This window comes from Rhinopithecus bieti, unplaced genomic scaffold (genome assembly GCF_001698545.2).
Source record: "Rhinopithecus bieti isolate Rb0 unplaced genomic scaffold, ASM169854v2 scaffold_18295, whole genome shotgun sequence".
Taxonomy (NCBI): Eukaryota; Metazoa; Chordata; class Mammalia; order Primates; family Cercopithecidae; genus Rhinopithecus; species Rhinopithecus bieti.
Window position 1 is genome coordinate 579,033 of NW_016809135.1, and position 13,374 is coordinate 592,406.

Sequence of the window (13,374 nt, forward strand, 5' to 3'; positions counted from 1 at the left end):
AGGGCTCTAGATAGAAAACAAATCTCCCCTGATCATTCATGAGGGCTCTGTCTTTATCTAGGCCTGAGATTCAAATGTATATGATCTACAGGGTCCATTAAGCTCCCACCTCACCCCAGGTGGCACAGAGACAGGGGAGGTGCTTTATAGCTTTTTTTTTTTAAGAGTTTAAGAGCTTTTATTTAATTTTTTTTGAGATGCAGTCTCACTCTGATGCCCAGGCTGGAGTGCAGTGGTGTAGTCTCAGCTCACTGCAACCTCCCCCTCCCAGGTTCAAGTGATTTTCCTGCCTCAGCCTCCTGAGCAGCTGGGATTGCAGGCACCCGCCACCACACCCAGCTAATTTTTCTATTTTTAGTGGAGATGAGGTTTCACCATGTTGTCCAGGCTGGTCTCCAACTCCTGACCTCAAGCGATCCACCCACCTCAGCCTCCTACAGTGCTGGGATTATGAGCGTGAGCCACCACATCTGGCTGGGTTTAGGAGCTTTTAATGCTTAGACTGGAAAAATCACAGGTTGGGTTTGTCTTAAATTCACTGGTCCATCTCTGACAGGGAAAGAATTTGCCCCTCATCTTGGCCACAGGTGGGAGCCCAGACTCCTCCCTAACAGGGTCTTCTGAATGGAGAGGGGCTTCCCTCGTAGCCCAGTGTGGTGACTCTCCAACCCCAAGGTAAGAAAGCAAGAAAGCAAAGCCACAAGCCAGGCCTATGCAAGACAATTTTTTTTTTTGAGAGTCTCGCTCTATTGCCAGGCTGAAGTGCAGTGGTGTGATCTCAGCTCACTGCAACCTTCGCCTCCTAGGTTCAAGCAATTCCCCTGCCTCAGCCTCCCAAGTAGCTGGGACTACAGGCACACACCACCAAGCCCGGCTAATTTTTTGTGTGTGTATTTTAGTAGAGATGGGGTTTCACCATGTTGGCCACGATGGTCTCTATCTCCTGACCTCATGATCCACCTGCCTTGGCCTCCCAAAGTTCTGGGATTATAGGCATGAGCCACCGCGCCCGGCCAAGACACTTTCAAGTGTTGTCTCCATCACCTTCACACAAACCCCAGGAGGGAGGCGGCCCCCTTTTACAGAGGAGCAGCCTGAGGCCCAGGCTCCATCAATTTGACCATCATAAAGCTCACAAGTCGCAAAGCTGGGATGAAAATCCGGGTCTTCTGACTTTCTCACTGCCACACTGAATTCTTTGAGCCAGCCTCAGCCTCTCACGAGAAGGTCACTCTGAATTTCTTGTGCCATGCTTTGTCCTGGCCCAGGAAAGGGGTCAGCTGAGGGCAGCTGTTTTATAAGAATGGGTAGTTCCTGACAAGGTATTTCCTGCGAAAACGCAAATGCGACCTTAGCAGTCAGTCCAGGGAGCTCCCCATTGAATAGAGACTTCCAAGGAAATGATGAGGTAGAAGCATCTGAAGTGCAACAGCGCACCTTCTGCTGATTCCCTCCCACAGAAAGGGCAACGCTCAGGGAAGGTGAGGAAAGCAGGACTCGGCAAGGTGAACAGGATTGGGATCAAAACTGCCACAGCAGGTTGGAAGACAGTTCAACAGATCGAAGGGTATGTTTCCCGGCAACCAGGGAGCCCAGGAGGACCTCTGGCTTCAGTCCAGGGTGTGTTGTTATCTGCTTGCCCAAGAGTGACTTGGAGGCCTTGAATGTGGCCCATGCCAGGACCCACGGGCACTCATTTCCATAACCGTGGCAGCAGCCCCAACTCACTTGGTCAGCTCACTTGGTCAGCCTATTAGCTCTGTTGGCCTGTGGGTTACAGGGAAAGAGATGCAGGAGCCTCTCCACCTGGACCTCTGGCATCAGGCCTGCCAGAGCCATTCGCACCCACTGCTGCACCAGCCGTGCCTCTCCCACCCCAGCCGCACCCCCAGCCACCACACCTGCCGGCAGAGGGCTGCACTAAGATCCCAAGAAGCTGTTCTTGCTACTTAGCAGGCAGCTCAGCAGGAGTGAGGTTGTGCTCTCTGGGAGCCAGGGATAGCAGAGAACACAGATTGTGGACAAAGCAGTGACAGGAGAAGACCTCAGGCTCTCCACAGAGGTTCCAGGAAAAGCCCCAGAGTCGGGCACCACACTCACCTCTGACTGAGCACCCCAGTCCCAGCACCAACTGCTTAGGGTGCTCTTGGGGAGGGGTTAGCACAGGCCCTCCAATGCCCAGCCAGTCCCAGACCATGTTCACTTCCTCAAAGGGCCCTCATGTCTGGGCCGTGCTAAAAGGTCCTGGGTTCGTGCCCAGGAAGAGCACTTCCTTGGGGCCCTGGCAGCAGCGAGTCGCAAAGTTGTAATGTGGCTCTTATACAATACTCCATGGGATTGTGAATGAGGCCTGCAGACGCCAAAAACTGCAGTTGGCTCAGCTCAGCATTGAGCCAAAACTCCTCCTCCAAGAAGCCCTTAGCCAACCCTTGAGGACAGAGCTGGGGCTCTCTCTGGGTACCTGCAGGCTCATGGAGGGTCCCTAGTGAAAAAGTCTGAGGCACGGCCATGCTGTTGTCACCTGATTGAGCCCCCCTACTTTTTTTTTTTGGCAATACATTCCCCATACCGTTAGTGCACAATTCAGCAATTTTTACTGTATTCCTGTGATTATACAACTATCATCTTTATCTAGTTCCAGAAAATTTTCCTCAGCCCCCAAAGAAACCCCATACCCATGAGCAGTCCCTTCCCTTCCCTCTTCCCCCAGCCACCTTCTGTCTGTGGATTTGACTGTCTATTCTGCACATTTCATATAATGCAGTCATGCAAAATGCGGCCTCTGTGTCTGGCTTCTTGGGCTCAGCGTAACATTTTCTAGGTTCATCCATGTTGGAACATGGGGCAGTACTTCTTTCCTTTCTTATGGCTGAACAGCATCCCACTGAATGGATAGCACCCCTTCTGTTCATCTAATCATCACTGATGGACAATTGGTTTGTTTCCACTTTGGGCTTTTTTTTTGAGATGGAGTGTCACTCTGTCACCTGGGCTGGAGTGCAGTGGCATGATCTTGGCTCACTGCAACCACCGCCCCACAGATTCAAGCAATTCTGCTGCCTCAGCCTACCAAGTAGCTGGGATTACAGGCATGTGCCACCATACCCAGCTAATTTTTTTTGTATTTTTAGTAGAGAACGGGTTTCACCATGTTGGCCAGGCTGGTCTGGAACTCCTGACCTCGTGATTCACCTGCCTCGGCCTCCCAAAGCGCTGGGATTACAGGCCTGAGCCACTGTGCCTGGCCCCGCTGTGGGCTCTGATGAATAATGCTGCTGTGCATATTTGTGTACAAGTTTCTGTGTACAAATATTTTCTCCCATTCGGTGTTTTGTCTTTTCACTTTCTTATAATAGCGTCCTTTGAAACATGAAAGTTTTTAATTTTGATGATGCCCAACTTATTTTTTCTCTCATTGCTTGTGCTTTTGGTGTCATATCTAAGAAACCATTACTTACTCCAAGATCACCAAGAATTACCCCTATATTTTCTTCCAATAGTCTTATAGTTTTTAGCTCTTCCAAAATGTCTTTTGATTCCTTTTGAGTTAGTTTTTATAGATGGTGTGAAGTAGGGTCCATCTTCATTCTTTCACAGGTGACATCCAGTTGTCCTGGCACCCTTTGTTGAAAAGACAAGACAATTTCCCTATTGACTTGTCTTGGCACTTGATAGTTATATTCAATGTGACTGCCAGAGGATGCAAAAGAAAGCCGAAAGCCAAAAGCCAAAGGAAATTTAGGATTCATTAATAACCATTCCCAGGGTGTCAGTGCCTCTTTTCTGGGACAGACATGTCCATTAGGCACCTCCACCACCCCTGAGCATTGCCACTAGGGGCAGCTCTGTCAGTTCTCCAGACGTGACTGTTTTTTTTTTTTTTTCCAGCTGTACCTGGATGTAAAAGTCAGTCATGCTTTGATGGCTGTATTCACAAAGCTAGTACAGGAATTGTACAGGTCTTTTGGGCACTGGTAGTAGGTATTTCTCTGAATCACTGGCCACTTGTTCCTCATAAACAATTTTATTTATTTATTTAGAAACAGAATCTCAGTCTTTTGGCCAGGTTGGGGTGCAGTGGCACAATCTCGGCTCACTGCAACCTCTGCCTCCAGGGTTCAAGCGATTCTTGTGCCTTGGCCTCCCGAATAGCTGGGATTACAGATGTGCGCCACCACGCCTGGCTAATTTTTATATTTTTTGTACAGACGAGGTTTCACCATGTTGGCCAGGCTGCTCTTGAACTCTTGGCCTCAAGTGATCTTCCCACCTTGGCCTTGCAAAGTGCTGGGATTATAGGCCTAAGCCACCTCGCCTGGCCCCACATAAACAATTTAAATGCTGGGAAAGTCCATCATTTCAGCAACAGCCAACCTTTCCCTGAAAGCAGCTGTTCCCAGCTCCATGAGTGTGGAGTGACCTCAGCAGACCCTGGACCTAGACCATATTCGCTGGGGAGAATACAGTGGGAAGTCAAGCTGCCCCACTTCTGCAAGACAGCTTGACTTGGGTGAAGTCATATGCGCTGCTGGGTAACTGGATTTACTTCCACTCCCGGATTATGCTCCCGGATCCTGAGTCTTTTCCCTTGTCAGGGCCATAGGCTTGCGATAGCCAAGTCTTCCTGGATTGCTTTGGGAAACATTCGTCACTTAGAGACTTCCTAGCATTTTACTTACAGTTTTACTATAGTGCTGAACAGACTGAATTGTAATACAATTAATAGCTAACATGGATTGAGAATTTCTTATGGGCCAGGCATTGATCTAAGAACATCGCTTGTGTTATGACTAGATACTGCGTTTATGCTCACTTTACAAATGAGGAAGGGAACAGAGTGTTTAGGTAACTTTAGAAAGATCACGCAGCTCATAGGGATTTGGACCCCTGGAGGCTGGCCCCAAATCATTAATCATTCACACACCCAGATTGTGAGTCATGGAGGACACCATCTGCCTCTGTTGATTTCCTCACGCCCATAAAAAACTGTGTTGAAAGCTGTTCGATGATCATGAACGTGATCAAAAACTATCTTAGTCCATTTGTGTTGCTATAAAGGAACACCTGAAGCTGGGTGATTTATAAAGAAATCACCCACAGTAAAGTGCTTTTTCTCTTTACTCATGGCTTATTTAAGCAAAAATGTCCACATTGTGAGGAATGTCTACAACGAGCAGGGGCTGTTCTGGGTCTTCGGATGTGCCTCTTGCCCATGTGAGATTCCCCCATATAGTCCCCAGGGCGCCAGCAGGGTTATAGCCAGACCCACTGCTCACTGTACCTCACAAGTAAATATGCCAAAAGCAACACGCAGGCGCCACCAAAGGCTGTTTGCGTGGCCCCTGAGGGTGAGAGACAAACTGAGAAATGCCATTTCAGGATTCCCGGGATATTTCAAAGGTATATGGGGACAATAGGACAGAGTATTTGAAATCAGGTTTTGCTGAGGAGATCTTGACTGTGAAGTCTCCATAAACTGCTAGGACAACAACTTGATTTAATGAAGCTTTGCGTGAAAGAATAGTAAAAATATAAACTGGCCTCACCACAGCACAGATTTCCTCCAAAGGACTCCCAGCTCTGACGTTTTATCACCCTTATCGTCAGAGGACACCTACACACCACAAAGAAGGCTGCTATTTTGCTTTTTAGTTTTTCGTAGTTTTAGTTAGCAAGTCTAAGGTTCAAGAAGGATAATGGCCTAAGGCCACAGAACCAGCTTCCAGCAGAACTGGCCTCATGCCCCAATCGACGCACCTGCACCGTCCGTAGAGCCCATTGTCATTTCCTTGTTCAGAATTTGATCCTCAATCAAAATCAGGTGACTGGTTTAAACTTTTGAAATTCTGGCACGTGGTATTAAAGGCTTTTAGTATGTATATGGTAGCTCCGTTGTTCTCAACTGGAGACCATTTTACTCCCCAGGGGACATTTGGCAATGTCTAAAAACATTTTTGGTTGTCACATTCAGTTTACAGGGTGCTGTGGCCGACTGCCACTACTACTACTTGAGACCGTCATTACAGCAGTTACTACTGTTACTGCTTTAGGTCGTCATTACAAGACTGAATGAAGGGACAAAGGTAGAACTGATAACAAAAAACAAAAGTAACTATTTTAAGGAAAGGCAACGTGGTGAAGAAGAAGAGAGCTCCCTGCTTCTAGTGAGCAAAGGCAGTTCCTGAGCTGCTACGGCCATTTGTATTTATTGGTTAACAAGAGCAAGGAGGAGGAGGAAACGATTGGTCAACTGCTTAATTGATCACAAGTTCATATTGTTACTGACAGGCTTCAATTATGCCTAATCATAAGAAACATTTGTGCGGCCTCCAGCAGGGTGTTGCTCTTGGCATCTGTTGGGTAGAGGCCACAGATGCTGCTAAATATCCTGCAACACACAGAACAACTCCCCACAACAAAGAACTCTGCAACCCCAAGTGTCAGTAGTGTCTGGTCTCTAGATTCCAGAGTATGGGAGGTTAGGGTAAGAGGGGATATAGAGGGAGTTCTTCCAGATTAATCCAAGAAGGGGGCAAGTCCAAATTGCTGCCTTGGGTCCAGACCAGGGAGACAATTAATAGCCAGCTTTGGTTTGCTTGAGTGTTTGTATAAAAAGGGGATTGTTTATGTATTTCAAAAGTCCCATGGAACTGACTCTGCCTGCCATTGCCAAGAAGGCCTGTCATCCCAGAGCAAGCACATTCCTCCCTAAGGAAGCGAGCCCTGGCTGCTGCTCCTCCCCAGCCCCATACAGGCTGATGCTTCATCCAAAATGAAAGTGCCCTGGGACACACATGGAGAACACCCAAACCTTTGGGATCCTCCCTCCCTCTTCCTATTGCAGCTCTCCCCAGGTACAAAGGGCCATCGCTCGGATTCTGCCATAGCCTGGTTCAGAATCTGTCTCACGCCCCCTCAGTGGAGAGCGCGGAGTGGCCTGGATCTTGGAAGATTCCTGTGGAAAGCATGCCTTTCTCCATCCTCCGCCTCCTCACGCCCATTGTTTCTGACCTACTTCCCCTGCTTGTGACCTACTTCCCGAGCCATGGAACAAGAAGATAGAAGATAGGCATCACATGGTAGGGGAAAGACAGAGGGGGAAAAGTCTGCTACAGACCTAATTTGTTAGGCGAGTGTATCGCAAGGAAAATAATTAGTAAATTAATAAATGAGGATCCTATTCTACCTTAAAGTCAAAGATAAGGTCCTTTATCTCATATGAATAAAAGTTTAAAATTTTTTAGGCATTGTCTTCCATAAATATATAGAAAAAATATTTCTATTCTCATAGGTATGTTTAATGTTGACATCATTAGCATTTCAGGGCAGATACAATGTATTTCAGCTGAGAAATGGTGTCACATTGGCTAACAATGCTTCACGCTAGCATCATGGAGGGAGATTGTTCTTCCTTGCTCAGGTCCTCATCCAAAGGCCTTTTTCTGTACTTGTTCACTCAGTAAACACTGGCAGAGATCAGGTGAGTTATAGGCCAGGGCTACCAAAGTAAGCCATGGGTCTGCTCAGTGGGGTGTACAGACCAGCAGGGGTGACAGACCTGTAAGAAGTAAGAGTGGCCTTTGGGAACTGCAGAGCTGAGGTTTACTAGCAGGTAGGCCTGAGGTGGGGAGCACCACATGATGTTGGAAAGGCAGGCAGCACTAAGGATTGGGGTCTTGTTCTGAGGAGCCACAGGACCATAGTAGGAAAGGAATGAAGTGATCAGAGTTGCTTTTTGGACTCCTGGGTGAAGCCTCTTTTTTTTTTTTTTTTTTTTTGAGATGGAATCTCACTCTTTTGCCAGGCTGGAATGCAGTGGCACAATCTCGGCTCACTGCAACCTCCGCCTCCTGGGTTCAAGCAATTCTCCTGCCTCAGCCACCCAAGTAGCTGGGACTACAGGCGTACACCACCATGCCCAGCTAATTTTGTATTTTTTAGTAGAGATGGGGTTTCACCATGTTAGCCAGATGGTCTCCATCTCTTGACCTCGTGATCCGCCCGCCTCAGCCTCCCAGGTGCTGGGATTATAGGCGTGAGCCACCGCGCCCAGCTGAAGACTCTTCTATTGCAGCCAAGGCCTCGCCACTTCCCAGATGAGAGACCANGGGACAGATACATGAACATGAAAGAGGGAATGGGAAGAAGAACAGTAGCTGAGAAGATTGGATAAGAAAACATTTCGTCCTCTTTTTATCCTGAAATACAGGGTCTGTCTTACCTCTGTAGGCTACAGTGAATACTGTGGCTAGGGTCTCTATGTCCTCTCATTCTGCTCAAGCAAGAGACAGAATTCTTTTTACTCTTTTTCTTTCTTTCTTTTTTTTTTTTTGAGATGGAATCTCACTCTTTTGCCAGGCTGGAATGCAGTGGCACAATCTCGGCTCACTGCAACCTCCGCCTCCTGGGTTCAAGCAATTCTCCTGCCTCAGCCACCCAAGTAGCTGGGACTACAGGCGTACACCACCATGCCCAGCTAATTTTGTATTTTTTAGTAGAGATGGGGTTTCACCATGTTAGCCAGATGGTCTCCATCTCTTGACCTCGTGATCCGCCCGCCTCAGCCTCCCAGGTGCTGGGATTATAGGCGTGAGCCACCGCGCCCAGCTGAAGACTCTTCTATTGCAGCCAAGGCCTCGCCACTTCCCAGATGAGAGACCACACTGGCCTGAAGACCGTGCATGTGGGGCCCCCTCTGAGACTCCAGACCTGGCTGTTCCCAGCTTCTTCATCAGGGTAGACTGCAAGGGGGTCAGCTCAGGGCAACAAAGTTAGTTTGGATGCCACCATAATAATTCAGACCAAAGGAAAGAAATGAGTCTTAGTGGGACCAATTTGCAGGTAATTTAGATAACATCCTAGGAACTAGATGCTGGTTGAAGGAAGGGTCAGGGATCTCTCTTTTTCCTGATTTGGGCAAGTGGTGGAAGAGACTAGGGGTTCTGTCATCCCAGATACGTGAAAGGCAGAGCAGTTGTGGAGAAGAAAATAAGGCCACTCAGGGATGTGATTAACTGGTGGCCCCATGGCTTGGTGAGGGGGCTGTGAAGCAGACATCCCAGAACCCAGGACTTGGCTAGAGAGTGGGAAATGCTGGACTCGGGAGTCAGATGGCCTGGGTTCCACCTGCAGCCCTGTTATCCCTAGTTGTGCCTCACATTCCTCAAACACTCACTGCCCAAAGTGGCCATAAGGAGTAGAGGATAATGCCTGTGCAGTGCTTACATGGCACCCAGGCCAGCACAAGGTAGGTGCCCAGTGAACATTAGCTGTGGTTATTTCAGGAGGTGCTTAATAGATTAATTTGTTGGCTGAGACCAAGACTATCTCAATGAAATTAAAACCAACTATAAGACAGTCAAGACCCCAAAGGACAAATACTATATGATTCCACTTATATGAGATACCTAGAATAATCAAATTCATAAAGATAGAAAGCAGAATGGTCATTGCCAGAGCTGGGGGAGGGAAAATGGGGAGCTGATGTTTCCTGGAGGCAGAATTTCAGTTTGGGAAGATGAAAAATGTCTGCGGATGGATGGTGATGATGGTTGCACAGCAATGTGAATGCACTTAATGCTTCCAAACTGTACACTTAAATGGTTCATATGTTAAGTTTTACATTACGCATATTTTACTATAATAAAAATAAAATTTAAAATCTTCAAAAAAATAGAGCAGCTAAGACAGCCTTGGGAAAAGGAATGAATAAGACAGTAAGAGGACAACTGAGAAATCGTGATGGAAAGGATGGTGCTTTCATTCAAAGCTCAGTGCAAACAAAACTTATAACTAACAACGTGGTCCACTAATGCAAATCACAATTAGCTATCACCTCACACCAGTTAGGATGGCTGTTATCAAAAACACGAAAGATAGGACGTGTTGGAGAAGATGTGGGGAAAAGGGGACATGTGCACGCTGTTGGTGGGAATGGAAATGAGCATGTCCATTATGGAAAACAGTACGGAAGTTCTTCCAAAAGTTAAATATAGGACTACCATATGATCCAGCAACCCCACGACTAGGTATATAGCCAAAGGACATTTTTGTGTCAATTTATTTGACCATTTTTATTTGCCAATTTAAAAAATAATTTTCTTAAAAAAAGAATATGGTCTGGTTCTAAGGCTTTAAAGACTCATTTCAAAACTCCATGTGCCCTGGCTTTGCACACCAGAGTTCACCAAACCAGGAGCTGATCAATACATCAAAGAGAGATCTGCACGCCCATGTTTATTGCAACAGCATTCACAATGATCAAGATATGGAATCAACCTAAGTGTACAACAACAGATCAATGGATAAAAAAGTGTTATACATACACAATGGAGTAGCATCCAGCCTTAAAAAAGAAGGAAATCCTGTCATCTGTGGCAACATGGGTGATCCTGGAGGATATTATGTTAAGTAAAATAAGCCAGGCACAGAAAGACAAATACTGCATGACCTCCCTTGTATGTTGAATCTAAAAAAGTTAAACTCATAGAAGCAGGAAGTAGAATGATGGTTACCAGAGACTAGGGTAGGAGGTTTGAGGAAGGTACTGTTGGACAAAGGGCATAAAATTTCCGTTAGACAGGAGTTCAAGTGTACCATGTGGTACACTATTTACCACATGGTGACTACAGATAGTAACAATATATTACATACTTGAGGATTGCTGAGAGAGAAGAATTTAAGTGCTCTCACTACAAATAAACGTGAAGTAATATATATGCTAATTAGCTTGATTTAATCGTTCCACAATATATGTTTTTTGTTTGTTTATTTTTTTTGTTTGTTTTTTGTTTTGAGATGGAGTCTCGCTCTGTTGCCCAGGCTGCAGTGCAGTGGCGCGATCTCAGCTCACTGCAACCTCCACCTCCCAGGTTCAAGCGATTCTCCTGCCTCAGCCTCCTGAGTAGCTGGGATTACAGGCGCCTGCCACCACACCCGGCTAATTTTTGTATCTTAGTGGAGACGAGGTTTCACCATGTTGGCCAGGCTGGTCTCGAACTCCTGACCTCAAGTGATCTGCCCACCTCAGCCTCCCAAAGTCCTGGGATTACAGGCATCAGCCACCGTGCCTGGCCACTATATGCATATTGCAAAACATCATGTTATGTACCACAAATATATACAATTTTTATTTGTCAATTAAAAAATAAATAATTCCCTTTAAAAATAGTATGTTCTGATTCTAAGGCTTTAAAGATTCATTTAAAAACTCCGGGTTCCCTGGATTCACACACCAAAGTTCATCAAACCAGGAGCTGATCATTTATGCAGTTCTGGGCCAATACTTATATTGGGCACGTAAGCACCTCCCACGTGCGTAAGAGCAGCCCCTGCCGTGAAGAAGCTACAGTCTACAGCAGATGACATAACAGAATGAAGGAGAACGTGTTTCTATAAGGCTTCATGAAGCACTATAGAGATCATTGTAGAGTACAGGCTTCTGGGTAGAGACTTCTGCTTCCTCTCTCCGTCTACAGAATGCCAGGTGCTTACAGGCACCCCCAGGCTGGCTGGCCCTTCAGTTGCCTTCTCTGTAAAACTGGCTGCTAGACCTGGGCATAGGAAGGTGTCCTCTCCTGCCACATTCTATGAGCTTAATACTCCCACTCCACAACATATGTAGTGACATTTGTCCTCTGTGACACTGTCTGAGCCCACTGAGGTTCCTCCCCAAGACCACCCCAAAACACACACACCTCCATTTTTCCCTCCAATCAAAAAATTTAACATTTATTTACTCCAACTAATAACTAGCTTTCCTCTCACTTCAAACATAGCTGCTGGTGTGGGCAGCTACCTGGTCACCCGCCTACGTGAGGGTCACTGCTCGCCTTTCTGAACACAGAAAGGTTCGAGGCAGGGTCTCATTTTCTGTGTATCTCGTGCAGCTGTCCCCAAGATACAAATCACATCACCAGATCAAACTGCCCTCTTTTCTTTCCTCCTGTTCTCCCCTTGGCATCCCCTTTCCTATTCAAAGAAGCCCCTGAAGTTGGGGCCTTCGGTTCCCACTGAGGGGAGGTCCAGGCAAAACCAGCTTCACTCTGGCCCTGCCCTTAAATCACACTCTGCTGCCGCAGGAGGGGGAGACCCGGAGGAGCCCCAGCCACACCCGCCTCCCCAGGAATGCCGACCCCACTGACAAAGCAGAGGACAGGAGAGGAAGAGAACCATCTGTCTCTCAAGGGACTCCCCTAGAACTTGCCCCTCCTGGAGGAAGAGGGAGACAAGCCTGGTGCTGGGGTGCCCTCGGGGATATTTCATGATCATTAGCTCCATTCACCTGCTGGCTCCTCTCAGCCCTCCTGCAAGTCCAGGCCAGGCTGTTTTCCCCTTTCTGTGCTCCCACGATGCACAGCTTCCTGCCAGCATGCTTCCAGGGGCAGCTCTTTGGGCCACAGCCTGTCTTGAGAACAAAGGGGCTAGTGGCATAGAAAGGGGTCTGGGAGCACTGGGGAGCTTCCCTCTGCCTCCCTGGTCTGGGCATGAGATCTGTGTGAGTTGAGTTGCTGAGAGCCTCCTACCCCAATGCGAAGGCACCCACTTTGCAACAGATGCTGCTGCACCAGGTGGCACAGCCAGGGCAGAGGGAGGAAAAAGGTTGGCAATGGAGGCGGGATTGTAAGGGTGGAGCAATATTTTCTATTCTGGATAAAATGTAAAGAAGAAAAACTCACATGAGATCATTTCTGCGGCTATGATCAAAATCTGGGGAGCCCCTTCAGTGAATCCTGAGTGTCCTTCCATTCTTCAGCTTCCTCCCCATGGCCCAGGAAGTCAGGACCCCACCTGGCCACCACAGCTTGGCCACTCCATGTGCTGCCGGTCAGAGCCTGCGAGGAAGGGGCGCAGTGAGTCAGCAAGGGAACCACAGGGACCTTTCCGGGTTCTGCTGACTCAGAGTTGGATCTCATCAGCCTCTCATCAACATGGCCTTGGGCCAGCCGGAGCAGAAGAACAGGAGGTTCCTGTCTCCTCAGTTCCTTTCCAGAAAGGCCCCAACACCATCACTCTCCTCCTCCTCCCTCTTCCAGCCTCCCTCGCCCTCCTCATCTCCACCCTTGCCTTTAAGAGAACAGCACCATTACTAAAAACGTGATGATTCAAACCACACTGGCAGCTCAGATGTGAGGCCTGGATAGGGCCAAGAAGGAAAGGGCTTAGAGCGCCCAACGATGTGAGCAGGAGTGGTGCGCATCCACAACACATGAGAAAACATCGAAACATGACCAGAGGCTGCGGCAAACATGACAGGGCCCTTCCCCAGGCCCCCTGCAGCTGTGCGCACCAGCCAAGCTTCCCAAACTTGCGTTCTGCTGGAAGGACCAGGTGGGGAGCCGGGAACCACAGGTGGTGTTCTCACAGAGCCAAAGC

General features: G+C 47.8%; 1 pseudogene; it reads right to left on the reverse strand.

The window, feature by feature from the left end:
- Positions 1-1,737: 1,737 nt before the first annotated feature.
- On the reverse strand, positions 1,738-2,510 carry LOC108539745 (single-strand selective monofunctional uracil DNA glycosylase pseudogene; annotated as a pseudogene).
- Positions 2,511-13,374: the final 10,864 nt, after the last annotated feature.